Source organism: Vulpes vulpes, chromosome 1 (assembly GCF_048418805.1).
Source record: "Vulpes vulpes isolate BD-2025 chromosome 1, VulVul3, whole genome shotgun sequence".
Taxonomy (NCBI): Eukaryota; Metazoa; Chordata; class Mammalia; order Carnivora; family Canidae; genus Vulpes; species Vulpes vulpes.
The window spans coordinates 487,490-514,639 of NC_132780.1; positions in this window are offsets into that span (position 1 = coordinate 487,490).

Genomic DNA, 27,150 nt, shown 5'->3' on the forward strand with positions numbered 1-27,150 from the left:
TTAGGGCACCTGGGTGGCTGAGTGAGTTAAGTGTTTGACTTTTGGTTTCAACTAAGATCATGATCTCAGGGTTGTAAGATCCAGCCCCATGTGGGGCTCACACTGCATGTGGAGCATGCTTAAGATTCTCTCTCCCCCCTACCCCTCCCCAAACCCCAGCTTATGTGCATATGCTCTGTTTCTCTAAAAGAGATAAATAAATAAATAAATAAATAAATAAATAAATAAATAAATAATAACGTTCTCACTATACCAATAAATAAGTAAATAAATAATAACTTGTGAATTGATGGATGTGTAAATTAACTTGATTTCGGCAATCATCTTATTATATATACATATCTAAACCATCACACTGTACACCTTAAATATACATAATACTTATTTGTCTACTATATCTCAATACAGTTGAAAAAAAAGAGACTTCAAATAATTCCCTCAGAGAAATTCAAGATGTCACACCTATGTAAAAAAAAAGAAGAAGCAAATTGCTTTATAAAAGAAATAATATGAAAACAAAAACAAATCATTGAGAGCTAAAAGTACAATGACCAAAATAAAAATGTAATAAAAACTCTAAAAGGTCAACAAATGTCCCAAAATATAAATTGAAAAGTAAAGAGGTAGAAAAGAAAAGGAAAGTTCAAGAAGCCTAAAAAAACAATCAATACATCTAGAAGGCAACAGCCGTCAATAAATGTTCTAGAAAAAGATAATAGAAGTGGCTAGAGAAGATACACAAGAAAAAAAAAAGGCCATTCAGTAGAACTGAAGGGTATCTGGAGTTTTCAGATTTAAGTGTCCACTGAGGGGGTCCCGGGTGGCTCAGCCAGTTAAGCAGCTGCCTTTGCCTCAAGTCATGACCTCCGGGTCCTGGGATGGAGCCCAGGGTAGGGCTCTCTGCTCAGCAGGGAGTCTGCTTTCCCTCTCACTCTCTCTCTCTTTCTCTAACAAATAAATAAAAATCTTAAAAAAAAAATTAGGTGTCCACTGATTTCTTGGGAACACGCATACAAAATGAGCTACACAAAAACCTCTTCCCATGAAATATTAAAACACCAAGTGTCAAGAGAAGTTATCAGAACTTCCAGAAATGAGGAACCAAAAAATTCCGACTGGTGCATAAATCTTTCATTGGCACTACTAGGCATAAGAAGACAGAGGCATAAAGCCCTGTGCCCCCTGGAGGCCAACGTCTATGGGCTACTCTGCCATCTGGCTTTTAGTTGGATTTTAACAAAGAGAGGCACCAGCAGGAGACTGAAGAGGAGATTGGAGTCAAGGTATTTATCTCCACAGCATGTTCCCTGCCAGGTAATTGCATATTGGCTGTGTCTCTCTATCAAGACCACAGCTCCCTTGAGGAAGCCTTCTTCATTCATCTACTGTCTTAGGGCCTGCAGTGAACTTAGCTCCCTGCTCTTGCCTGCCCTGGAATATTCCACTATCCCTTTAAATCTTGCCCACATCTTGCAATAATCTTGTTATCCTGTTTTCCCCGATGGCATAGTTTGGGTGGACCATCTATCTGTCTCCAGCACAAAGGATAAACTCAGAAAGAATTCCAAACCTTTAAATTAATGTTCTTCCAAACTATCAAAAAGGCAAGAAATAGAGATTTATGTATATTATGTATAGTTTAAAAAAAAACTAAAAGGATGATTAAAAATAAATTATAAATTGCAAGAAAACCTACGAGGAAGAGATGAGAGGGAACTATAGCAGCGTAGTGAGATAAATTATTTGTGTTCTGTATTGAAAGAAGAAGGCATATAAAAATTTCTAGAATTTATATTTAAGATAAGTGGCCAGCAGTGACAATGCCAAAGAATTATGCAATATTCCCAAAGAGTTCCTCCTCGTAGAGTTGTGGTTGTGAGTTGGTAATGCATTCTTAACCAACAGAAATGAAAAGACACGTAAAACCACCCTCCGTCTTTTAGATGTTTGGCTATTTCACTTCTCACATAAACTTCCTTTGTCCTTAGGTTAATTATTCCAAAGTGGTTAGAATTTCTTCCCGGGATATGTAATACACTAATAGCCAAATTTTTAGTAAAATTTGCAAAATAGTAACTTTTGAGTCTACTGCCTGAAGCATGGCTGTGAGAGCTGATCAAAAGATACGATGGGGGATCCCTGGGTGGCGCAGTGGTTTGGCGCTTGCCTTTGGCCCGGGGCGCGATCCTGGAGACCCGGGATCGAATCCCATATCAGGCTCCCGGTGCATGGAGCCTGCTTCTCCCTCTGCCTATGTCTCTGCCTCTCTCTCTCTCTCTCTGTGACTATCATAAATAAATAAAAATTTAAAAAATAAAAAAAAAATTTTTTTAAAAAAAAGATACGATGGGCAGGTAATATTTTGGTTTCGTAAAAGGGAACTGAAGTCCAAAAAGCTCTTACACCTCACACCATTCCGGGCACCCCTACTGAGAGTTATACGGAGGATGGCCTAAGATAACAACAGCCACAGCATCCAACATCCTCCCGGCCCATCAGCTAGAGATACCATTCAAAGAGCTTTTCCTTCAACCTCCAGACCTTTGTACCAGTGATGTCACTGCTAGGCATTTCTGTGTTAGCTAAACGTACCCGGCAGTGTGACTAACCCAAGACTTTGTTATCAGCCCAAGACTTGGGTTCATATCTTTGAGTGTGTCTGATTTATTTTGCTTCCTTTGGATAATCAGCCTTGTTGTGATGACGAATCAACTTTATTGCAATATGTCTTATCTCTATGAAAGTTTTTAACAACCCAATCACAGAATTAAAGCTCCCGAAGTTACCCAACGTGTGGGAAAGATAAAGTTGGTGGTCCTGCCTACCCCATAACCGGACTAGGAAGGAAGAAAAATTGTGTTTAGATCATTGGTTTTAAGAGAGAATACAAAGGAAGAGGCAGCCATGAAGACAGTTGCAGGGGTCTCTGTAATATGAGGAGATTGTGCACCATATCCTACACTACATATGTGAGTTCATTTCCATTTTTTAAGTAAATTATAACATACTATGCATATTAATGGTTTCATCTTTAGTCCTTTAAATTAGAAATATAAATATAATATCATGGAGATCATGGAGATCATTCCGTATAATGTATAAAGACATCTCTCATTTTGCCTTTTTTATACGTGTGTGGCTTCTCCGCATAACCACAGAGTTGATAAGGGAATTTTTCTCTTTATAGATACATTCTAGCTAAGGAATGAAGGAGGCATGATGCATTGGAACACCCATCCGTAAACTCCTATGAAGGAGAAGACCTGCCATGATCATCAATGGCTGCTGACCTCACACGAAGGGAGACGGTAAGGCATTATGGGCCTCCTGGCAACACCATCTCTGCCAAAAAACATCACACCTGAACCTGACCAAGTATATAGATTTAATTACCAATATATAGAAAATGCAGAGAACAAAAGAGCATGTCTAATGACACCATAGAGGTACAATCACAGAATGCAGATTGTTGGAAGTTCTCCAGGACAAAATATCCAGTTTCTTCCATGAGACACAGCATCCATAATAACATCAACAACCAAAACAAAAAACAAAAAACAAAAAACAAAAAAGAGAACAAAAAAAAAAAAACCAAAAAAACAAAAACAAAAACAAAAACAAAAAACAAAACCCTACAAGATATAAAAAACACAGAGAGAGGGAAAAGGTAAATTAAAAGAAATGTAAAAGATCCCAGCCAATCACAATGCAGTTCTGGGTCCATACCCAAGCTGTTTAAATGTTTAAAGCATTCGTATGAGAACCAAGGAAATGTTTGAAGTTATTAAGGAATTATTGTTGATATTTTTTGGTGTGAAAGTCGTAGTGTGGTTATAATGACACTTTAAAAGTCTTTTATTCTACAGATACAGACTGAAATATTTATAAATAAAATGATAGAAATCCGAGAGACGTTTCATGATAATATGGGACAGGGTATGGGAAATAGGTTGGAATAGAAATGAGACATGCCCATGTACCAGTAATTGTTGAAGTTGGGTAATTGGGACATGAGAGGGTAATTATACTAGTCTCTCCACTTGCACGTATGTTTGAAATCTTAATAAATCACCCCATTTGGCCTCTGCTAGAATAATCTCTCATGTACTTCAGGGAGGTTGGCGGGCCCTAGAATGTATTGTGCGTAGTGTGAAAATGACCTGGTACGTCTCCCTGCCCCCAGGATCCTGGGTACATCTGAGTCTCTTCAGTCCCATCTCATTGGAGGCGGTATCAGGAATGGGACCTTGCGTATGCAAGAGGTCCTTCCTCAAGAGCAGACGGGGCTACATTGTGCCCCATATATTATTTATCCTAAATAATCAAAACTTCCAGTTAATGTGGAGGAAGATACGATTGACGAGGACTGTATAAAATCATATATTTCTATACGATCCTTATCACCACTTACCTCTTCAAACCTTTCCAATATGACTAGAGACTTAGGACATTCTCTTGGGGGTTTGTTGTAAAGGGATTTTTCCTGAACAAGGAATGCAAGCAGCCAGGGACAGCCCGCCTAATTAGAGGACAAAAGAAACGTATCAATCTTCCCTAACATTCAAAAAAACAGACAAAGCACCACTCTGCACACCCGGGGAATCCTACAAGGGCATGTACACGGCTCCCAGCTTTCTTGAGTTCAGTGGGAGGTCAGGGTTTAGAGAAGGAAACAGGGGGAGTAGGTCTTCCTGAATCTTCTGAGGCTCGCAGAGTCCTCATCTGAGTCAACGGTTGAGACGTCTTTGAACAGAGGGGACAGAGTGAGGATATGGCAAGTTTGACATCAAGGCCCAGGAGTTTTGAGGGAAAGAACAGAGCCCTGACGGGCGGGGAACGCAGAGAACACCACGCGTCTGCGACTTTGCACAGTTGCACCGTCCCTTGGGGGTACGGGTCCCATGGCCGCCCGTAAACATTTGCGCCCCAGGTCGATTGGCTGGAGCAGTCGATTCACCCAGAGGCTTAACTATCTCCTACCCCAGCCACTAGCTATAACCGCCCCCCGTAGGCCTCTCGTTGCGTCCAGCAGCCACGGAGACCATACTTCCGGCGTGCACGGCTTTGCTCACCATGTCGCCCGTTTTCCATTCCCTCTGTGCAGACCACGCTTGCGTCGTTAGGTCGGAGGCGGAGGAGAACTTGGACAACTGCTTCTTTGACCTCGGGCCCTGGAATTAGGGCCACTCAAGCAACCCGTGCACCCCGAAACCTGGAGACATGTAGGTTTTGTCATTGATGAAGGGTGAAAAGCCCTTAGTGACGCTTGATCTTGGGGTCCTGGAATTTTCACTGTGTTCCCGCAACTGGGAACCTCTTCTTGGCACCCCTTTTCAGGGAAGATTTCAGGTCTTCCAAAACCCTGGAGAAGCCACGGGGCAGCTGTAACGAGCAGACAGTGTGGTTCATGCCGGGAGCCCCGGTTAACTAGACCTGATCCTCAATCACTTTCTTTACCGATAATTAGACCCAACAGGCCCATTCCGCGTCATTTCTCTCTGCTCAGTGACCCTACAGTTCCGTCCAAAGGGTCAGTTTAGGGCATAATTAAGCCAATTACTTTCTGAAAGAGCATCATGACGACCATTACAGAAAATGATAGCAGGCCCCACGCCCGCTGCGGGAATTATTAGCTTGTCAGCCTCAAGGCTCACGGAGGCAAAGGATCAAAAAAGAGGCAGGAATGCAGGTTTTCAGCAATTCATTCACTTATTCTCTCTTCCCGTGCGTGTGTGTGTGTGTGTGTGTGTGTGTGAAATCCATTATGAGCCAGAGAGCAGGAGCCGCGGACGCAGTGGCACGCGCTCTCCCCCTGCCTGCATGGGGCCTGCAGCTCAGGGGAGGACGGGAGGCAGCTGAGGACCCCCCCCAGACACGTCGCTGTACATGGAGCCGTGAGACGCGGGGCCCAGGAAGCTCTTCCTGAAGCTGCTGCTGGCAGGGTGAACGGGACTCAGCCAGGCAGGGGGCGTTGGATGAGTCTTCCACGTGGGCCTTTATACACACTGCTGGGGGTGGGGGGCCGACAAGGGGGCCGTGTGGCCAGAGACCGTGCGTGGGGTGACAAGGAGACGACCTGAGAGAAGGCCTGAAAGTGTCCGGGCCAGAGGGCCACGACAGATGGAAAGAGGACGTGGCGGAGCACCCAGGACGCGGAGCCCGGGACGCGGAGCTGACATCAGGGCCCGGGTTCCAGGCCCGCTGGCTGCACCGCGTCCTCCTCTCACGGGATCCATCACGGGCCTGCAGGGCCTGGGGTGAGGGGTCAAGGCGCACCGTGCGCCCCGGGCAGCCGTGGTCCCTGCACTGGGGGGGTGGGGGGCGGCAATGGAAAGGAGGAAGAAATGGGACAAAGGCTTTGAGACCAAGGGCCCTGGGGAGCTTCTCAAGCAACCCCTGGATGCCAAGCGCCCCGAGCCCGTCTCCGAGCCTCTCAGACCCGCTCAGCGCCTCCAGCTCCCTGAGCTTGGCCAACTGCCGACGCTCCGTGTGCACCTCGTAAAGCTCCACTTGGCTGTGGCTGCCCCCTCCCCTAACACCCTGAGGGGCTCGGCATCCCCTGGGGGCGTCCTGGGCTACCCCTGGCCCAGCGTCCTTGCCGCCCAGGAACCCAGGCTGGCTCTGGCGGCCCGGGGCAGCTCCGCAGGGGTCGGGGGCTCTGGTTCTCTCAGGGGCTCCCTGGAGGCGGGAGGCCAGTTACTACGGCCTTTGGTGGGGGTTGGGGGAGCCGCGGAGACCCAGGAAGTGGGCCGGGGCCCCGGAGAGGCCGCACGCGGAATGGGTCAGCCTGGAGCTCCTCCCGAGATGACGGGTTCAGACGCCGGGTTCCACAGGTGCCCGCCCTGAGGGGACCCCGTGTGGCTGGGCAGCGGGCGCTGGCGAGCGCCACCGGGCACCTCCAGCCTGCCTCCCAGCTGGAAACGTAGAAGAGGAAAGATGTGAACGAGGAGGTTCTACAAAGTCAGTGTAAACGTGTGCACTTTGCAAATGTAGCCTCATACTCCGGACGCAGAGGGGTCGGGCAGCCGGGCCGCGGTGGACTAAGAGGTGGCCTCCGGGCCTCGACGGCCGCGGCTGCCCAGCAGGGCTCTGTGCGTGGGCAGGGCCGGCCGTCCCCGCAGACACGAGCTCCACGGGGCCGGGAGCCCTCCTCCCGACGGTGGCCCGAGGATGCGGGTGAACCCTCTGTCGTTGTCGCCGACGTGACTCAGCATCGGAAGCCGGAGCAGAGAGAGGCTCTGACAAGGCGGGGGGATGAGCTACAGGAATTGTGGAGTCCGGCTCTTGTCTCAGAAATCAAAGACCAATGACCTCACTCCCCGCTGGACACGCTCGTCCATGCCACCCCACGTAGAGCGGGATCCCCCGAGACGTCCCGTCAGCACTCCCTGCCCACTTCCACGCTCGGCGGCTGCGGCTCCCATGCACCTGCCGCGGCCCTGGGGAAGGAAGCAGTCTTCCCGGTAGGAGGACAGGTAGGGCTTGGTAAAGGTGGCGGGACCTTGGAGGGCTTGCTCTCTGGGGAGAAGCCCTTTAGAGAAGTATTCTCCACACATATGGGGTCAGAATGGGTGTCTTAGTGCAACTGGAAGGGGGGGAAGGCCAGTCTCTGACTGCATGGACGCCGCGCTTGACAGGCTGAAGACAGACCCGCTCTGGGAGGGGCCGGAGTTCAGTTCATCCCTCCCCGGGCGGCCCGTTAACAGAGGCTGCGTGATCCGAGCCGGCTTCGCCTCCCCACCTAAGAGCGACGGTTGCAAAGCAATTACACAAAGATTAATTAGCGAATTCCCGAAACAGTAGTAAACAGCAAAGGAGTTTAATTAAAACCATTATCTCCAAGGTCTGAACGTTAGTACCAGTCGTAGCCCAGGGAGGCAGGTGCGACAGGCCGGCGGGTGAGGGGGCCAGGAGGCCCTTGATGCCCACGGCCGCCTGCTTGCTCACCCCGGGAATTCTCTGGCCACCGTCCTGCCAGGACCCGGTTCTCCTCTGGCCTCGGGGTCGTGGCTCATGGCCTTGAGCTCCCCTGCAGCCCACCCGCGGCGGGCAGCCTGCCTCCAGGGAGAGGCCCTGGTCTTTGCAAGGGAGGAAGCAGGTGTGCGAAGAAGATGTCCTAGAGGGGAACCCATGCACTCCGCAGGTGCCAGGGACCCTCTGCGACAAGGTGATGAGGGTCTCAGGACACCCCAGAAGCCACCCCCCCGACCCCGCACCTGGACCCCACAGGAAGGATTCAGGAAGAAGCCGGATGCCAATAGACGGTCTGACTCTGTGGCCCCAGGGACCTTGCGCAGCGACCGTATGTCTTTGTCAGACCCGCATTGCGGTTAGCAGCTCGCATTCACCATCCGCCATTGTCACACACCCATGCACCCAGGCCGGGCCTTGATGACCCACGAGACCGTGTGCCTGGTCCACGCTACAGCCCCCCGCCCCGCCCAGGAACCCAGCCCAGACCCCTGGCAGGATCCCCACTGCTCATGAGGCCCAGCCTGGAGGCCATCAGGGGCCGTCCCCAAGGTGCAGGGGGGGCCGTGTCCCCCCAGCCCTTCACCCCCGTCCCCGCGGCTTCTCCTGGCGATCCCAGCCCTGCCCTGTGCCCGCCGGCCCATGCCCGCCGCAGCCTGGCTGCTGCCTCTGCCGCTCTCCAGAAATTATGCAAATCACCACCATTAGTATAACAGCTTCTGCAGATTTCAGGAGGAAAAGAAAAAAAAAAAGAAGAACCCACTGCCACAAAATCCCTGTGCTTGGTTAGAAGACCTCGAATTTCCCCATTCTCCTCCTTCACTCTGTCGACGTGATATTCATGCATCCGAAGCCTGTTTTGTAGCCCCGTGAACACCCCTAGCAGAGACACCCTCAGTCAGCAGAAACCTCTGGAACCGCAGCCATGAAAGAGAATTGGGGAAAAGCCCGACTGGAGCCAGGACGAGGGAACTGGGAGGTGGGCCCGATGGGGGCCGCTGTCCCGGGAGAGCTGGGCAGGGGTCTGGCTTGAAAAGACCTGGATGGGAGGCCAGGGTGACCTCGACATTGGACACGCTGGGCCCGGGGCTGCTCCGAGGCCGCCGCCTGGCTCCCCTGCCTCCTCCGGCCCAGGTGAGGACAGGTGCCCCGCGAGGCGCCGCTGAACCAGGGAGTGCGGGGTGCAGCCAGGCGCCCGCCTGCGTCGCTTCTGTGCGACAACAGGGCCATCGTCGGTCGCCGTCCCTGACGGGACGGACGGAGCATCTCGCAAAGGTCTGAGGGGAGCCGCGGCCACCGGCCTGAGGACACGGGACGCAGGTGATCCCCAGGCCTCGGGCAGTCCTGCAGACGCCAGGCGCACACGTCGAGAGGGGAGCCGGGAGGCAACCACAGGGAGGAGGGCGGGTCCAAGGCTCAGGCCTCTGCTCCCGCGCTCCGGCCCCTTCCTCGGGCGGGCGGGCCGGGGGCAGAGGCGAGGTGCAGCCAGGGCCGCTCAGGGGGCTTCCCGCGGGGCGAAGCAGGTGGCCCTTAGAGCTCCTCTGTTCTGCGAGGTGAGGGAGACGGGCCCGGGGTCGCGCCTCCTGCTTCACCTCCCCAAACAGCGACCCGAGGCTTTGCTTTGGGGGAGATTGAGCTAAGGTGGGACAAGCCAACACAGCGGCGGGGCAGCGGAACGACGCGCTCGTCGGAGTCTGCCTTGGGCCACGCGCAGAAGTCCCTTCCCGATGGCGTAGGTGCCTCAACATGAACGGCCAGAGCTTGACAGGCTTGGAAGCATGTATTTATGAGCTTGGGGCAGGGACAGGTTTCCTAACTGAGATGCAAAAGCGGCTAATCATAAAAAAAAGAGAACTAGGGGCAGCCCGGGTGGCTCAGCGGTTTAGCGTCGCCTTCAGCCCAGGGCGTGATCCTGGAGACGCGGGATCGAGTCCCACGTCGGGCTCCCTGCATGGGGCCTGCTTCTCCCTCTCTCTGTCTCTCTCTCTAATAAATAAATAAAATCTTTAAAAAAGATTTAAAAAAGGAGAACTATTACGACATTATAATTAAGAACTTGTGTTTGTTGAAAAGGCACCTTCAACTGAAAAGACGAGCTATCGACTTACAGAAGGTATTTGTAGCACACAAAACAAGGAAAGGAGGATTATTCAAAATATCCTAAGAAAGATCAGTAAGGGGCAAAAACGTTTTACCGTAGAGATCCCAGAAGAAGATCTGTAATGGGGCATAAATATAGGAACAGATTCTCCAACGATTATTTGTCAGAAAAATGGAAATTGAGACCAAAAGTGATTATTAAGAAAGGCAGGAAAATGTAGAGCTGAGAGCAAGGCCCAAATGTCTGGTGGGGCCAGACCGTGGCTTCTCGGTGCGCCAGCTGTGATCCTGCTCCGCCACTCTGGGCGCCGCGGCTCCCTCATGCATGAGGCAGGGCTCACGGCACTCCCTGCCTCATAGGGTTGCCGTGTTAATGAAGGAGGCCATGCAGAGCTCCTTGCAGGGCTTCAAACACGGCAAACACTCACCCCGTTTTTAAATACAGTCCCCAGACTACTCCCAAATCACCTCGTTGGTGCTTAACAGGAGTGCAGCATTGCAGGTCTTCCTTCTGTGGGACCCCAAATACTGCTTTTAAGTGATGCCTGGCAGAGCAGCATCCTGGGGGTCTCCCAAGGGCTTGAGATGAAAAGTAAAAATATATCTACAGCTCGAGAAAATTCCAGCGACAATAATCACATGGACATTAAATTCTTCAACATCAAGACCTCTGTGAAAGGAAGGAACACCAGACTGGGGTCCGGATTCCAGATCTCTCTTCCTACTCGGATACTCCATCATCTTTAAATTAGGGAGGGTCCTTGCCAGCACCTCGTGGGGTCGTCCCGAGGCTCCACGGAAATGACCGACACGTGTGGGGTAGGTGCCAGATGCCAGACACTGTGCTAAGGAATTCATACCCGTTTTCTGATTTAATCCGAAGAACTCTGTGAAGGAGCTTCCCAGCAACTGAAGAGTTCCAGGGTTACACAGTGGCAGGACTGCTGCTCCGACCCAGACTCCACGAAATTTTAGGAAGAGCTGGATAAAACCAGAGGATTCTTCTGAAGTCAGGCCCGGTGGGCACACGAGGACGGGCGTTACTGCAGAGACCAACCCAAAGCCGAGGTCCTTCGAGGCAGAGCCCAAAGACACCTGTACGTGTGAGGAAGGGATCCTTCTGGAAAGGTGGCGACGTTCACCTGCTCAGCGCCCCCATTCTGCACTAGGGACAGTACGAGCCTTGGCTTCTGAGATGTTCTCCTTGCCTGGGGCAAGCAGAGATCCGTCCTCCATCCATCCTCCATCCGTCCTCAATCTGTCCTCAATCCATCCTCCATCCGTCCTCCATCCATCCTCAATCCGTCCTCCATCCGTCCTCAATCCGTCCTCCATCCATCCTCCATCCGTCTTCCATCCGTCCTCCATCCGTCCTCAATCCGTCCTCCATCCATCCTCCATCCGTCTTCCATCCGTCCTCCATCCGTCCTCCGTCTGTCCTCCATCCATCCTCCATCCGTCTTCCATCCGTCCTCCATCCGTCCTCCGTCTGTCCTCCATCCGTCCTCCATCCGCCCTCCATCTGTCCTCCATCCGTCCTCAATCTGTCCTCAATCCGTCCTCCATCCATCCTCCATCCGTCTTCCATCCGTCCTCCATCCGTCCTCCATCTGTCCTCCATCCGTCCTCCATCCGCCCTCCATCTGTCCTCCATCTGTCCTCAATCCGTCCTCCATCTGTCCTCCAGCTCTGCAGTCTAGACCGTGGGCCCCACAGCGAGTCGCCCCGTCGCTCTCTGGGGCCTCAGGGTCCTCGTGGTTCAAGCCATGAGCCCGTTTCTCCTGGGTCTCCACCCTGCCCTAACCCCATGGCACAGGTGAAACCTACAGTCAAGGTCAAAGGCAAGCTTTTGCAGTAACCCTCACGTCAAGGTGCCTGTGGCAGGAAGTGGCAGCCCAGGCCCTGAAGGGTTTATGGAAAGGAGGACTGTGTCTCTCCAGTGATCGTGATTATCGCCGTGTCATTCCTTATACAGCAAACCCGCCCTCCCTGCACTGTCTGAGCCCTGCGCCTGTGTTAATTCCTTACTGCTCCCAACCAGCCTAGGAGGAAGACGCTATTTTTACCCTGGCTTTGCTCATGGGGAAATGAAGGTACAAAGAGACTTCGTTCTTTATCCAACATTATAGAACCAACAAGGGGGCAGAGCTAAGATTTGAACCCACAGAGTCTGGCTTCAGGGCCCCCGGAACTCTGAGATTCCAGAGTGGAACAGAGGAAAAATAAAAATTGATTTTTAACTGTACTTGGATGAATGGAGTATTCACGGATATGACAAGAAATCAATTCAATGGAACCAACCTGCTGGGGTGCTGCAGAGAGAATAAAAGATTTACCCTCGGGAGAGGCTGGACGCCGTGGTCGGAGTTCTGTGGTGACTCCGGGAGGCCCCTGAGGTCCAAGGGCATGTGTGGCCTCCAGGCCCCAGGACTCCAGAGCCCACTCACGGCCTGCTCCTGACAAGGCACCACCTCCAAGGGCAAGGTTCTCTGCTTGAGGAACAGACCTTATTGCCAGATTCCAGCCACCTGCGGCCAGCTCTGTGCTCCGATTCTTGCTGGGTGTGGAATGATCCTGAGAAACCTGCTAGAGGTGAAAACTAGACACTGCAGCCGAAAGACATCAGGAGAGAAAAGGAGGCATGGGTGGAGAGGCGGAAAGGAGGAAAGGGACAGTCGGGAAGAAGCGGCTTCAATTTGGGGGGTAGTTGGGATTGGCCTCTCTGTGCATCAGGTATTCAGTTTCGACTTGACGCCTGCCATGTTCTGAGCCCTGGGGATACAGTGGTAATAAATAAACAAATGAATAAAACAACCTTAATGAACAGGCAAGTTCTCTGCTTGGATGGAGCGGACATTTCGGAAAAGGAGACACGATAAGTGGCCGTTCTTTGGGTGTTCAGCTTGTCAGGGTCTTGTCAGCCTGCCCACCTTCCTCATTTACTGCTCTCTGGACATCTGTCCAGACTGCACCTCTCAGAGGGCAACACAGGAAGGGACAGGCGGTCCTTAGGTCTCTGAAGAAATGCGTTACCAAAGTGACATGAATAGCACCAGGAACCATCCTGCTGAGAACCCCGCTCCTCAACCTGCTGTGTTAAAGAAACATCTTAATTTTGTCCAATAAATCTAAATACCACCTCCAGGCTTTTCAGGAGCTCTCACCATTAGTTCACCGATGAGTTCCAGAGGATGAAAAGTCATTGTAGCCAAGCCTCCTGGCTGCCACGGTGAAGCAAGACGGGAACGCGTCTTCTGGGGAGGACTTGTGTCCAGCCGTGGCACCACAATAGCGCCATGCTGGTGCTACAAGGCCAGATCCATTCCCATTATGCCACTGGATATTTGCATGATAAATATTGCTCAATATTTTGATCCCACTCTGATTCTGTATTCCCATATCTCCCCAGAAATGATCAGTGGGTAAATAAAAAAATAAATAAAAACATACATACACATAGTATGTTTACTGAATCCAAATAGTCCTCGATACTAAATAAGACTTCATTCCTCTGCTTGAACTTGAAGGAAATTCTCCTTTATAGTAAAATTTGGAACCGGGTATTAAAGGCCTTTTCGAGTTGACCCATGAGCCTTTCTTCTGGGACAGCTCTGAATATATGAAGCAAAGAGAACTAGGAAGACATCACTTCTGCGCCATCCCCAACACCAAGAAGCAAGGAAAGGCCATGGCGGCCTGTGCTTCCAGGATATGGTGTGTCCAGGACATCTGCCCAGGATAACGGCCAAGGGCTGAAGGGACCCTGCGTCCCCTAAAAGAGGAACTTAGAGAAAATTGCTGGACCAGTGAGAAGTTCCTAAGTACACAGGAAGAAGAGTAAAAGAAATGGCCTGTCCCTGACACAAATTTCTGCAAGGAGGCGGATTGTGTTTTCCCTAGAAGATGTGCACCGATGCAACTAGAATCAGCTATCCTGAGGAAGACCCAGTCTGAGCCCACAACGAAGTCCTATAAACACAGTGGTGTTCAGTAGAGTTGGCTGCCTGAATGTGTGACTCGACAGGTAGGCCAATCCCAGGTGCTCTTCTCCGTCCTTATGTTCCTTCCCTGCTCCTCTCTTGCCTCTCCTCCGAGCCTCTGTTCTCCTCCTGATATCCTTTAATTGCAGCATCTCCTCCGTGCTCACCTCCAGAAGGGCTTTCTAGACTACTCTGGCTTCCAAGCTTATTATCGTGGCCTTACAGACTCATGTTTTGTGGCCCCTGGCTTCTCCCCAGCCTGCCACACCTGCCTCTTTGCCCACTCTGAGCCCAGGGCCTTTGCACTTACAGGGACAGCACTGCCCCAGGTAACACAGATCGCTTGCTCACTTCTTCCAGATTTCTGCTGTTCATCCATTATATGGAGGAAGAGCAAACCTCCTACAAAACCAGCACCTGCTACCCTCCTGCCCCAGCCCTCTTGATCCAGGTCTGCATCTCCCTTTTTTTTTTTTTATGATTTTATTTATTTATATTCAAGAGACACGGGAGGAGGGAGAAGCAGGATCCATGCAGGGAGCCTGACGTGGGACTTGATCCTGGGTCTCCAGGATCACACCCTGGGCCAAAGGCAGGCACTAAACCACTGGGCCATCCAGGGATCCCCAGTCTGCATCTCCTTGAAAGCAATTCTCACTGCCTCCGTTTCTACATTTAACTGCCTGCCTCCCTCCGTTTGAATGCAAGCTCTGGGAGGGCAGGAGCTTTGTTGTGTCACACAGTAACTCAAGGGTCTAAGTTGAATAAATAAGGTTGGTACTTAAAAAAATGTTTGCTGAACAAATAAATAAATTGTAAATGGAGTGTGAGCAAACCCCTTGACGTCCCATGACAAAAGCACTCTGAATCTTAGGTCTAGAGAGGCAAGGAAATACATTTTGCGTGTTAGAGCAAGGTCCAAGGTCAGGAATACTGTGCTACTTAATGTGCTTTCAGCCAAATATGTGAAGAGGAAAAGGAGGGACCTCTGCCTTGAGATCGAATATTTCTGCCTCATGAATAATGGTATTTTATGTTAGGGCTCCGTGAGTTGGTAAAATGAAAACAGAGAAAATGAAAGTAATAGAACTAGCCCAGGAGTTCTAATTCCCATGTAAACATAACTTGGAAGGTTACCATAAAATAGATGCTGTAGAAACAATTTTAAGAACTTGCCTGAGCTGAAGAAAGACTCAAGCTCACTGATGGAAAGTGTTGACTTACCCCCAGATACAATGAGTGATCCCCTCAAGGGATGGCAAATACGCATCCCGTCCGGGACCCCCTCTCTCCACGAGGAGTGGCAGGAACCCAGGACGTGACCACCGTGGGAGAAGAGGTTAGCAAACTGCAGAGAGGAGGGTTGTGTCGTTCTGGACCAGGTGACACTTTAGAGTCTTAAGGAAAAATGGAAATGCCCGAAGCATCCAGACAGGAAAGTATCTGCCATGGTCTGTCGGAGCTGCCGTCACAAAATGGCACAGACGGAGCAGCTTAAACAACAGAAATTTCTGAGTCTGGAAGTTGGAACTCTGAAGATGAATTTCAGTCTGAGGCTTCTTCTCATGGCTTGTGGATAGTCACCATGTCCCTGTAGTTTCCTGTAACCTCTCCTTCGGCCACAGAGGGAGAAAAAGAGCGAGCCCTTTGGGGTGTCTTGTAAGGACACTGACCCTATGCGACTGGGGCCCCCCCTTCATGACCTCATGACCTCAGTCAATTTAATGCCTCCCACAGAGGCTCCATCTCCAAATCCAGCCGCACTGGGAGTCACCACCTCAGTAACACGTTTGGGCCATATACAGATCCTGTCCGTGACAGCCCGTGGGCATCTAAGTGGGAAAGAAAAAAAACAGTTTTATTTATTTATTTTTTTAATAATAAATTTATTTTTATTGGTGTTCAATTTACCAACATACAGAATAACACCCAGTGGTCATCCTGTCAAGTTCCCCTTTCAGTGCCCGTCACCCATTCACCCCACCCCCCGCCCTCCTCCCCTTCCACCACCCCTAGTTCATTTCCCAGAGTTAGGAGTCTTCATGTTCTGTCTCCCTTTCTGATATTTCCCACACATTTCTTCTCCCTTCCCTTATATTCCCTTTCACTATTATTTATATTCCCCAAATGAATGAGAACATACACTATTTGTCCTTCTCCAATTGACTTACTGCACTCAGCATAATACCCTCCAGTTCCATCCACGTTGAAGCAAATGGTGGGTATTTGTCGTTTCTAATTGCTGAGTAATATTCCATTGTATACATAAACCACATCTTCTTTATCCATTCATCTTTCGATGGACACCGAGGCTCCTTCCACAGTTTGGCTATTGTGGACATTGCTGCTAGAAACATCGGGGTGCAGGTGTCCTGGCGTTTCATTGCATCTGAATCTTTGGGGTAAATCCCCAGCAGTGCAATTGCTGGGTCGTAGGGCAGGTCTATTTTTAACTCTTTGAGGAACCTCCACACAGTTTTCCAGAGTGGCTGCACCAGGTCACATTCGCACCAACAGTGTCAGAGGGTTCCCTTTTCTCCGCATCCTCTCCAACATTTGTGGTTTCCTGCCTTGTTAATGTTCCCCATTCTCACTGGTGTGAGGTGGGATCTCATTGTGGTTTTGATGTGTATTTCCCTGATGGCAAGTGATGCGGAGCATTTTCTCATGTGCTTGTTGGCCATGTCCATGTCTTCCTCTGTGAGATTTCTCTTCATGTCTTCTGCCCATTTCATGATTGGATTGTTTGTTTCTTTGCTGTTGAGTTTAATAAGTTCTTTATAGATCTTGGATACTAGCCCTTTATCTGATACGTCATTTGCAAATATCTTCTCCCATTCTGTAGGTTGTCTTTTAGTTTTGTTGACTGTATCCTTTGCTGTGCAGAAGCTTCTTATCTTGATGAAGTCCCAATAGTTCATTTTTGCTTTTGTTTCCCTTCCCTTCATGGATGTATCTTGCAAGAAGTTGCTGTGGCCGAGTTCAAAAAGGGTGTTGCCTGTGTTCTCCTCTAGGATTTTGATGGAATCTTGTCTCACATTTAGATCTTTCATCCATTTTGAGTTTACCTTTGTGTATGGTGCAAGAGAGTGGTCAAAAACAGGTTTAAAGTTTAAAGAAAAAAGGATCTTTCTGACCCCAGATTTCTCTGCAACATTAAATTTCTGCAGGCAAAGGCATCCTGTCTTTTGGAGAGAGAGGGACGGAGAGTAGACAGTTGCATCTGTGCAAAGCAGAAGTGTCGCCGGCGGGATGAAACCAGTAAAACCAGGAGAAATCATAGAGATTAAAATAAGAACTAAAAAAAAGAAAGAAAAAACTAACAAATTTGGAGGAGAAACATTAAAGTTATTTAGTCAGTTTGAGAACTGACCCTTTGAAGATCTCAATAAAATACAAAAACTTAACAAATGTAATTAAGAAAAAATAGAAGTGAAGAAAATTGGAAATATGAAAACGGGCATAACATATGCTGATAAAAGCAATTATACTTATTATTTTTTAAGGATTTTGTTTATTTATTCAGGAGAGACACAGAGAGAGGCAGAGACACAGGCAGAGGGAGAAGCAGGCTCCATGCAGGGAGCCCAATGCAGGACTTGAACCCAGCAAGGGGTCATGCCCTGAGTTGAGGGCAGACGCTCCACTGTGGAGCCCCCTGGAGGCCCCAGTAATTATGATTATGAAATAATATTGTTCATAGTTATACGCTAATAAATTCCACCAACATGTAAAAATGTGATATTCACTGAATATCACAAATCAGGAAAAATATCTCAAGAGACAGTGAAATCCAAGAACACATCCAAAACCTGGGAAAAGACAGGAAACACTGCATATGCTGACCTGGGGCGTACTGGGTGCTCCCCCTTCATGGGGGACGTCCTGGGACCTCACGGACCGTCGCCTCCATGCCACAAAATCTACAGCGGAGGTAACGGCTCACTCAGCTTATTTTGTGACGAAGTCATATTAACCAGACTTGGCGAAAATCGCACGAAAGATTTTCCAAAACACAGTGGTGGGAAGTCTTTCCTTGACGTACTGGAAAACAAGGCATCCTGGGGGCAAGCGGGGGCATGTATCCAGGCGGACGAAGTGAGCCCGACCAGGAAACACCACGAGGTTAAAGGGGGAATATCGACCCAAAATGTATCTGTAAAAAACACGGCAGAGGATTTGTTTTTCTATAGATGGAATTTTTTTCTGGGCAGCCCGGGGGACTCAGGGGTTGAGCACGGCCTTCAGGTCCCAGGATCGAGTCCCACGTCGGGGTCCCCGCAGGAACCTGCGTCTCTGCCTCTCTTTCTGGGTCTCTCATCAATAAATAAATAAAATCTTTAAGAAAAAAAAAAGAATGTTTTCCTGACAATTCAAAGACTTCTGACACCACCCCACAGAACCGGGCGTGGTCACGCGGGCAGGAAACCAGGCAGGTCACGGGCATGAGTTGGCCCGACGCCGGAGCGCCCCAGGCCTGAAGTCCACCCGGACCCGCACAGGTGCCCAGGGCTCTGGAAATAGAAGCTCAGGGGAGATTTCTGGAAAAGGAAGCGACAACTGTCTGCAAAGCCTTAGAAGCGAGTCCACGCAGTCGTTGGCCTGGCGATTTGGCCGCCGGGAGGCAAAGACATCACAGACCAGGACAGAAGCTGTGTCGGGCGCCAGCATGGCCTTGGCTCCCACCTTCCCTCGGGCCCAGACCTCGGCAGGGCCCGGGCACTCCTGTGCAGCCCTCACCCCTGGGCCCTCCCTTGTGCCCCCCATTCCAGGCCCTCCCGTGTGCCCCCCCACCCCCGGGCCCTCCCACGTGCCCCCCCACCCCCGGGCCCTCCCGTGTGCCCCCCCATCCCGGGCCCTCCCGTGTGCCCCCCCACCCCTGGGCCCTCCCGTGTGCCCCCCCACCCCCAGGCCCTCCCGTGTGCCCCCACCACCCCATTCGACCCAAGCCTGGGGCCCAGGCTCTCCCAGCATTGCTCCCCAGGCCCTGGCCCGGGCCCTCCACCTGCCCTGCCCCCCACACCAGGCGCATGTCACCTCGCCCAAGTGTCCCCCACCCTTATGATGACATGGGCAGTGTTCCCATGGGCCCAAGGGAAATTCATTCTGTGGTCCCCCCACTTTCCCAGGCTTCCCATGGCCACACGGTCTCTGTCCCTCTCCGCCCACACTGTCCTGCTGTCTCATCCTTTCAGTGGCCCAGTCAGTTCCCACCCATCTGCACCTGCCCAGGACCATCCCCCCTAGATTTGGCGAGATGGAGAAGGTTCCTGAATCCCAGGCCCAAATTCCTTCTGCCAATCTCCCCATGTCCATCGCCCTCTAGGCCCTGCCCATTTCAGGTTCCTTCCCAACACCGACCACAACGCAGAATCATTTCCCTTCCATGTTATTTGTGTCGCTGGGTCAGCTCCCTTGGCGCGGGCCCCCTCCCACCACATGCCTGACATGGAGCAGCCAACATGAAGCCAACAGGGGCAAAACAAATCCTGCTTCACTGTCCAAAAACAGCACAACATTTTTAATTTTTTAATTAATTTATTTGTTTATTCATGAGAGACAGAGAGAGAGAGAGAGAGAGACACAGGCAGAGGGAGAAGCAGGCTCCATGCAGGGAGCCTGACGTGGGACACGATCCCAGGACCCCGGGGTCACACCCTGGGCTGGAGGCGGCGTAAACCACTGAGCTACCCAGGCTGCCCATTTTTAAATTTTTAAATACGGAAATCACCACAAAGCCATTAAAATCACGTTTTCAGAAAAAGTTCAAAGAGAGGAAAAATTTCACTGTTACAGACATAATGTAAAGCGAAAAACCAGAAACCAGGTGCAAAATTATGTATTTTGGTGATTTTTTGTAAGATTTTCTGTCCGGTAAGGATTTAAAGGTAAAAATACAACTAAAATGGAAACACCGTGTCTGTGGGATGGAGTAACACATTACTCTTTATTACGGACACTTTTGATTCGTCTGAACTTTATTACAAGAAATTTGCATTGACTTTTTTTTTATTACCTGCTAAGAGGCGAGGAGGAAAAGGCCCCCTGCCAGAAATGTGTTTTAGGCGAGCAGCCGTTTGAAGTGCCCCTGACTCCCGGGCCGCGGGTGGGGGGGGCCCAGGGCTGAGGCCTGAGCCCCTCCAAGAGGACGGGGAGCCCGGGGAGGCCGGGCTGGCGGGGCGGCCGGTGTTCTTGGAGGGGGGGCGGAGCGGCCCGCACACCCGGCGCCACTCTGCTGACTTGCTGGGCCAGGACAGGACACCCAACAACCGAATGTGTGACTACATCTGAGAACGAAAGGACCAACGACTGACGGATGCAGTCACCCTGCATCAAGAACAATCCAGAACACCAGAGAGGGCCGCGAGGCCTGACCCTGGGGCTTCGCAAGCCACCCTTAACATAAACGCTGCTTCCTGGGCTCATGGAGCACGGGGGGGGAGGGGGTGGGGGGCAACCAAGGACCCTGATCTTGGCTGAAAGGTGGAAACCGTGTGAACCGACACCTGGACACACGGGTCCTCTGTGCCAGGTGGGCACCTACAGCCGGCGGGCAGGCCCAGGGGAGAAGAGGGGCAGCCACACGGAGACGGGGGAGGGGGGCTTGGGGCTGAGGCTGGAGCCCTACGGTGCTAGGGGATGGTCTAGGCCACCCCGCAGGTGAGGCTGTGCCCGCCGGCACCCGTGTGCAGGCTATGCGGTTGGGGGGGCTGCTCTCCTCCCAAGGAGCCACTCCCTGGGCCTCCCAGAGGGCAGGGCTGTGAAGGGGAATGGGGACAGGGCACCTGCTGGGGACGGAAGAGCCTAGGAGCATAAAAAGCATTTCCCACGCTCACAGCCAGGGCATACCATGTGGGGGGCAGCCCTATGTCCTCAGGGGTCGGTGCCCGTGACCCCCCGGGGCCAGCTTCTGGCTTCCAGACCCAGACTCTTGCCGTTGGGACAGCACCCCCTGAACAGCCCAGCAGCCAGGACTCAGGAAAGACACCACAGGGCTGAGCCTACTGTTCTGACTCATGAATATGCATGACGCCCTCCTTGGAGAGACCCCTGGGCCTGCTTGCTGGAGCAGAGCAGGGGCAGGGAGGCAGCTCATCAGCAAGGTCCTTCTGCCTCCTTGCAGAAACTTAGGGATGTTAGGGTCATTGCCTGTGCCTCCGGACTGATCCCTAGCCATGGGGAGGCCTACAGAGGCCCTCTGGACCTGCCGTACTCTTGCCCTGGCCCACCTTGCTCGGAGTGGGAACAGAGCCCCCAGGGGAGAAGCAGCTCGTCTATGCTCACCCGGCCAGGTGGCCCCGCATTGCAGGCTGGTGGGGAGACACGGGATCCGAGTGGAAGCCGGCCGCCAGCACAGGTCGCAGGGGCCCCGGGGGGATCCCTCCAGTCCCTTGGGAGATGGAAGCCACAGCGCAGGGCCACAAGGGATCCTACGGGGAGAATATCGGTGGGGCTTCCCCGTGGCCCCTGCCTCTGCCCCCCTTGCCCAGCTCCCTCAGGCTGTCTGCATTTTCTTCTCCGAGTAAAGGTAAGGTCTGACCCACACCAATGTGCTAAGGAATGAGCGCGTGTTGCCCCTTCCAGGCTTAGCTGTGCCCCCCGAGCGGAGGGGCCCGGCCATGCAGAGGGACAAAGCAGGGATGATGGGGAGATGATCGAGCAGCCCGCAGATCACTCACACTGTCCCGTTAGCCCATCAGGGAATGATCCTGCCTGAAGCCCCGAGACGCCACAGTGACAAACATCCCCTAGTCCGACTCCTTATGCGGCTGCCACATCTCAGTCAAAGGAGCCAAGTGGGAAGGCTCCCGAGTCAAAGTGGACAGTCCGACATCTCCCAAAGAAATTCAGGCAATGGGGGCACCTGGGTGGCTCAGGGGCTGAGCATCCACCTGCAGCCCAGGGCGTGACCCTGGGGTCCCAGGATCGAGTCCCATGTCGGGCTCCCTGCATGGAGCCTGCTTCTCCCTCTGTCTGTGTCTCTGCTGCTCTCTCTCGCTCTGTGTGTCTCTCATGAATAAATACATAAAATCTTAAAAAAAAAAATTCAGGCAATGTCCACACAGCAGGATCTGGCCCATATTGGTAACTACCGCTCTGTGCTCTAAAGTCCACAGGGAGTACTGGACAGCACTGGTTCGGCTGCCAGGTACTCAGTCGTCAGGCTTCTCACACTGAAGAGGCAGGGAAGAGCGGTTCCTTTGACGGGCTGGGCAGATACGAGGTTGCCAGAAGCAGCAAACCCCATTTCCTTCCTCTTCGTTCCCCCTGAAGGGCTCTGGGATAGATGGCTGGCTGAAAGGCTGAGTCACGCTGAGCCCAAGGGCCGCTCTTCCGCAGAGTGTGCTATAAAGTGGAAACCTAAGCTCACTTTAGAGCAAACGACACCGCGCAAGCCCGAGGCAGGGAGAAGCCACCTGGGGTCCACGGGCGCTCTGGAGCCAGACACGTGAGGAGCACTCGTGCGAACCTCTTTGGCAGCAGGGCACCCACAGACCTAGATGTGAGCCGCAGGGTCCGTCACTTTGGACAACTTGTTAACTCTCCGAGCCTCAGTTTCCTCTTCTGTGTTGAAAATATCTACATCGCAAGGTGGGTGAAGGGATTAAATGTAATGACGACACACACGGCCTTTTGAGTACCTTCTGCAAAGGGTCAGCACCCAGCGCACAGAGATGAAAAGCGCCCAAGAAACCCAGAGGCACCTGGAGAAGACACCTCCAGGTACGCTTCGTCAGAGAAGATGGGGCCAGAGTGGCGAGGTCGTTAAGGGGAGGTGGAAGGAAGAGGAAGGGAGCTCTGCGAAGCGGGTGGCTGTTGCACGGCTTCGGGATTCATTAGGCTCCATGAGGACCAGCGGAAAAGGGCATCTCAGACTCGGGGAGCTTCGTGGGCCTTGAACTGCAGCCCGGCACGCGCCCGGTACATCTGGTCTACCAGCTTCAGCCGGGACACGGGGCCAAGTCGCAGGCACAGACCATCCCGACACAGAGCTGGAAATGCCAGCACAGAGACCTCCACGCCAGCCTGCGGCCCGGGGGGGCTTCTTGAGCAGATGGACCCCGGGATGCAAGACAGAAAATGTAAGTGCCAGTCAGTCATTCTCCATATGAAGACGTGGAGCGGGAAACAGTCAAATGTCCAAGTGAGTGGAAAAACGCGCTGCATCTTCCCACCCAAGAACTCGGGTAGGGCTGGACAGCAGGTGGGCAGCCCTGCCTTCCTCTGGGCGTCCACCTGCCGTGGGCACGAAGAGCCCCGAGGTCTTCAGCGTGGTGCCTGCAGCGCCTGAGAGCCCTGGACCGTTCCTCAGGCCCAGGACTTTGCCCCCCGCAGGCCCCGCTTAGCCACAGGCCTGCTCGCACGTTGTCGCGTGGTGCTAGGTAGGACGGAGAACTCCCCTGGCTCTTCCGGGATGAATCGCGGACAAGGTGACGGAGTCTGAGAGAGCACAGCCCCCCAGGGAGCCAGAGAACACGTGCCCCACGGTGGCTGCAGCAGGGCCGGCTGCCACAGGCTCGCTTGAAGGACACGCAGCACGGCACCTCCTGAGCTTCGCTCTGCCTGCGAACGGCCGTTATCCTGGCGAAAGGCCGGCTCTGACTCCTGGGATGTACCGTGCGCCCAGGTGCTGCTGCCCTCGTGGGATCCTGCGACGCTGGGGATGCTCGGGGCCGCGGCAGCAGCTGGGGAGCGTCCTCCAAGTGCCAGGCTCCGTTCCCTGCATGACTGGGAGCAAGACGGGCAAAGAGCCTTGCCCCCCGGGAGTGTCCTTCCGGTTTGAGGACGACGACGATAAGCAAGTAAACGATTGAATCAACAAGGAAATCCCGGTAAGTTCCTTGGAGAGAAACAACGAGACGAAACAGGGAGCGAGCCCGAGGAGGAGGTGGGTGAAGCAGGTAGAGGTGCTTCCGGCTGGCTGAGACGGGGAGACGGGCCAGAGGGTCGGTCAATGAAGGGGGCCGCCCGGGGGCCGGGCCGCTGGTCAGAGAGCGTGGAGCACGGCAGCGGAGGGCTCCGAGAGAGCAAGCAGCCTGCGTCGCGCACAGGCCACGGCCACTCACGAGCCTGAGACAGCGCAGCCCTGCGGGGCACGGCTCTCCCTCGGGTTCCCCGCTCCGCCTTGGCTGTGGACTTCCGTGAGGTTAAACTCTCCAAGCCCCCGACCTGCCAGGGCTTAGAACCCTACACCATTCAGGGGCCCTGGGGAAATCACGTCTGGGAAGCAAACATTTTTACCCAAACTCTTTCGTGGCATCGCTCCATTTTTCCCCTGGCCTAAGAGACCCAGGATCGCTTTCCTAAGGGCACTGGGTGGAGGGAGGGCTTGGCAGTGACTCGGTGACAAAGAATAACTGAAATACAGTCGGGGCCCACTAGGGAAAGAAGCGGAGGTAATTTCTGTACAACCCCAGAGAGATTAGTTTGGGATAATCCACGTTGGAAAGTGGTCCCGTCCATATGGGGCTAGAAGAACGTGTTGAGTTCGTGGAGTCTGACGTCGGTTGATGAGGATCCAATTGAGGGGTGATGCTGATAGATTTAAGGCAGCTTAGAAGTGAAGGACAGTAAAAACTAAAACTAAAAATAAATAATAAAATAAATAAATAAATAAAATAAAAATAAAGTAAAAATTTAAAAATAAAAAATTAAAAATAAAATAAAAATTTAAAAATAAAAAATAAAATAAATAAAAATAAAAATTAAAAAATTAAAAAATAATTTAAAAGAAGAAATGAAGGATGGTAACCAATAAGCTAAACCTGTGATGCTGCCCGGGTCTTCACTTACGCGGTTGCCTCAGTCTCCCTCCCCGCACCCTATACGTCGCCCTGTTCAGCGTCTCATCAGCTCTCCCCAGGCATGCAGGCAATATGGTGGTCCAGCATCTGTTTGGACTCTTGCCACCTCCCGACTCTTGCAGGGTAGCCTCTCACATTCTGTGCGACACCCCCCCCGCCCCCCGTGGGCCCATGGGCCCGTGGGCCACTCTTTCATTCTGGCCACTGTGCTGAAGCGCAGCCTGACAGCTCCCGGAACCCGTAGTGTTGGGCTTTCCTCTCTCTGCCTGAGAGCTTGTCTGTCATCATTGCACAGGGCTTGTGCAAGAACCTATTTGGCCGTTGTGATGCACATGCAGTCTGGAAGCGTGAGGGAGCTAGCATCCCATGAGACAGCCCTGGGGCAACGCGGGATCAGGGTCAGTGGACAAATATACTCTCTCCAGCCCTCCGGGCAGGAAATTCTGAGCTGAATCCTACACGGCGCCCCAGAGGGTCCCAGCAGGGCTGAGCTCAGTTGGTGGTAATCAACTCAGGAAGGCATCCTTGTATTGACTTTTCTTCCCTTTTCCATTCTTCTCAGTGCCCTACATCTGTTCCCTGAAATCACTTCCAGAAATCTTATTTAGTTCGCACAATCCCTTGTCCCAGGCCCTGCTTTCCGGAAGGAATCAAACTGTAAGACAGAGACGTTTGCCAACTGCAGCCCTACCCTACCCCACTCATGGCAGGACCGGAGTCTTACTGCCCTGTCTCCTTTGTGGGTGGTCACAGGCAGGGGAGGAGTTAGCTCAGGATCACCCTTATCTGGCAGTTAACATGTCAGGTGCCCCGGATGGATCTTGTAGGTGGAGAAGCAGATCTTGAGCTGTGGACACACCATTGACCCTCTGAGGTCTCTTCTAGAGGTTTGCAATTTGGAAATTGCATCCCCTTCGTGTTCAGCTGCAAACCCTTGGTGGTCATGCTACAGGCCTTCCCAAGACCTCTCTTTATTGGTCCAAAGGCAAAAAGTCTCTTCTCCCAGCATGTCCCATTCCCCAAACGCCCTGTGACCTGCTTCTGAGAAGAAGCAATACGGAGACCATATGTGATGAGGCAAATAAAAATAAAACAATGACCTTAAAAAAAAAAAAAAGGCAATGACCTTGGAGGGACTGGTTGATTCAGGGATGGGGCAGGAAAAATACAAGATGAGCCTAAAGTATCTTGTAAGACCAGACAGCAAGGAGTGTTAAAAAAAAAAAAAAAAAAGAAAGAAAAGAAAAAAGAACAAAAATGAACAACAAAAACAAGTGTGTGTATATTTCAAAGGTCACAGGAGCCGAACTGAAAGTGTTCCCAGTGGCCAACATTGGAACAACTGGAGCAAAATAAATAACCGTAGTATCGAATTGTAACCCCTAAATAATGTAGACGTCCACGAGTCCATACCGACCGAACAAGTAACTGAGCAAGTAAGTGAACGAGGGAGAAGTAGCAGCTCTTCCTTACAGAGGGGTCCCAAGTAACAAATGTGGAAGGAACGAGGGAAATTGAAAACCATCGATAGGACAGCAGAGCGATAGTTGCCGTAGCCGAGATCTGCGAGGGGACATTAAAATGAGCGGATGGGAATTTAAGCAGAGACGAGGTATCTACACAGTCTGCAAGTGTCTACTAATACTTAGTGATTCCAGATAAAATGAAAATACTGATTTTTACAGCCCAGCGTCGTGGTCACTGCCCCCTTAGCGAGACCGTCACGAGCCACGGCCCGGGGCCCCGCGAAGGGCCCACCGCTGCCGCGGGCTCCTCCTCAATGAATCGTGACCGAGGTCTGGGGAGTAGAAAGCATCGGACAAACCCGGGCTGGATGGACACCCTCCGGGAGAACCTGCCCGTTTACTTCACAATTCTGAAGCCGGGGGACAGAGGGGAGGGGAACGTCCACAGACCGCAGGAGCCGTGCTGGCCGCGGGAACAGAAGACGACTGTCAGGGCTCCGCCTACACCAAGCCCGCCAGCTAGAGCTGCGCCAAGGGTCGCGTCTTGGTTTCGGGAAATACCCCACGGCCACGTGAGGGGCTCACCCAGGAGAATCTGGATGCGGCCTCCAGAGGAATTCCCTGCACCCCTTTTTCAACCCTCTGATAACTTTAAATCTCTCTCAGTATTTTAAAAATTGGTATCAACTGTCAATTTTTTTTTTTTTTTAATAAAAAAAGGAAAGGAGCGGGGAGAAATGTAACATAGGCATGGCCAGCTCTGCTTGCCGCTCCCCTGGGGAAGCCTGACGTAGACAGCGAATCTGCTGCCGCCCCGCTGCCCGGTAC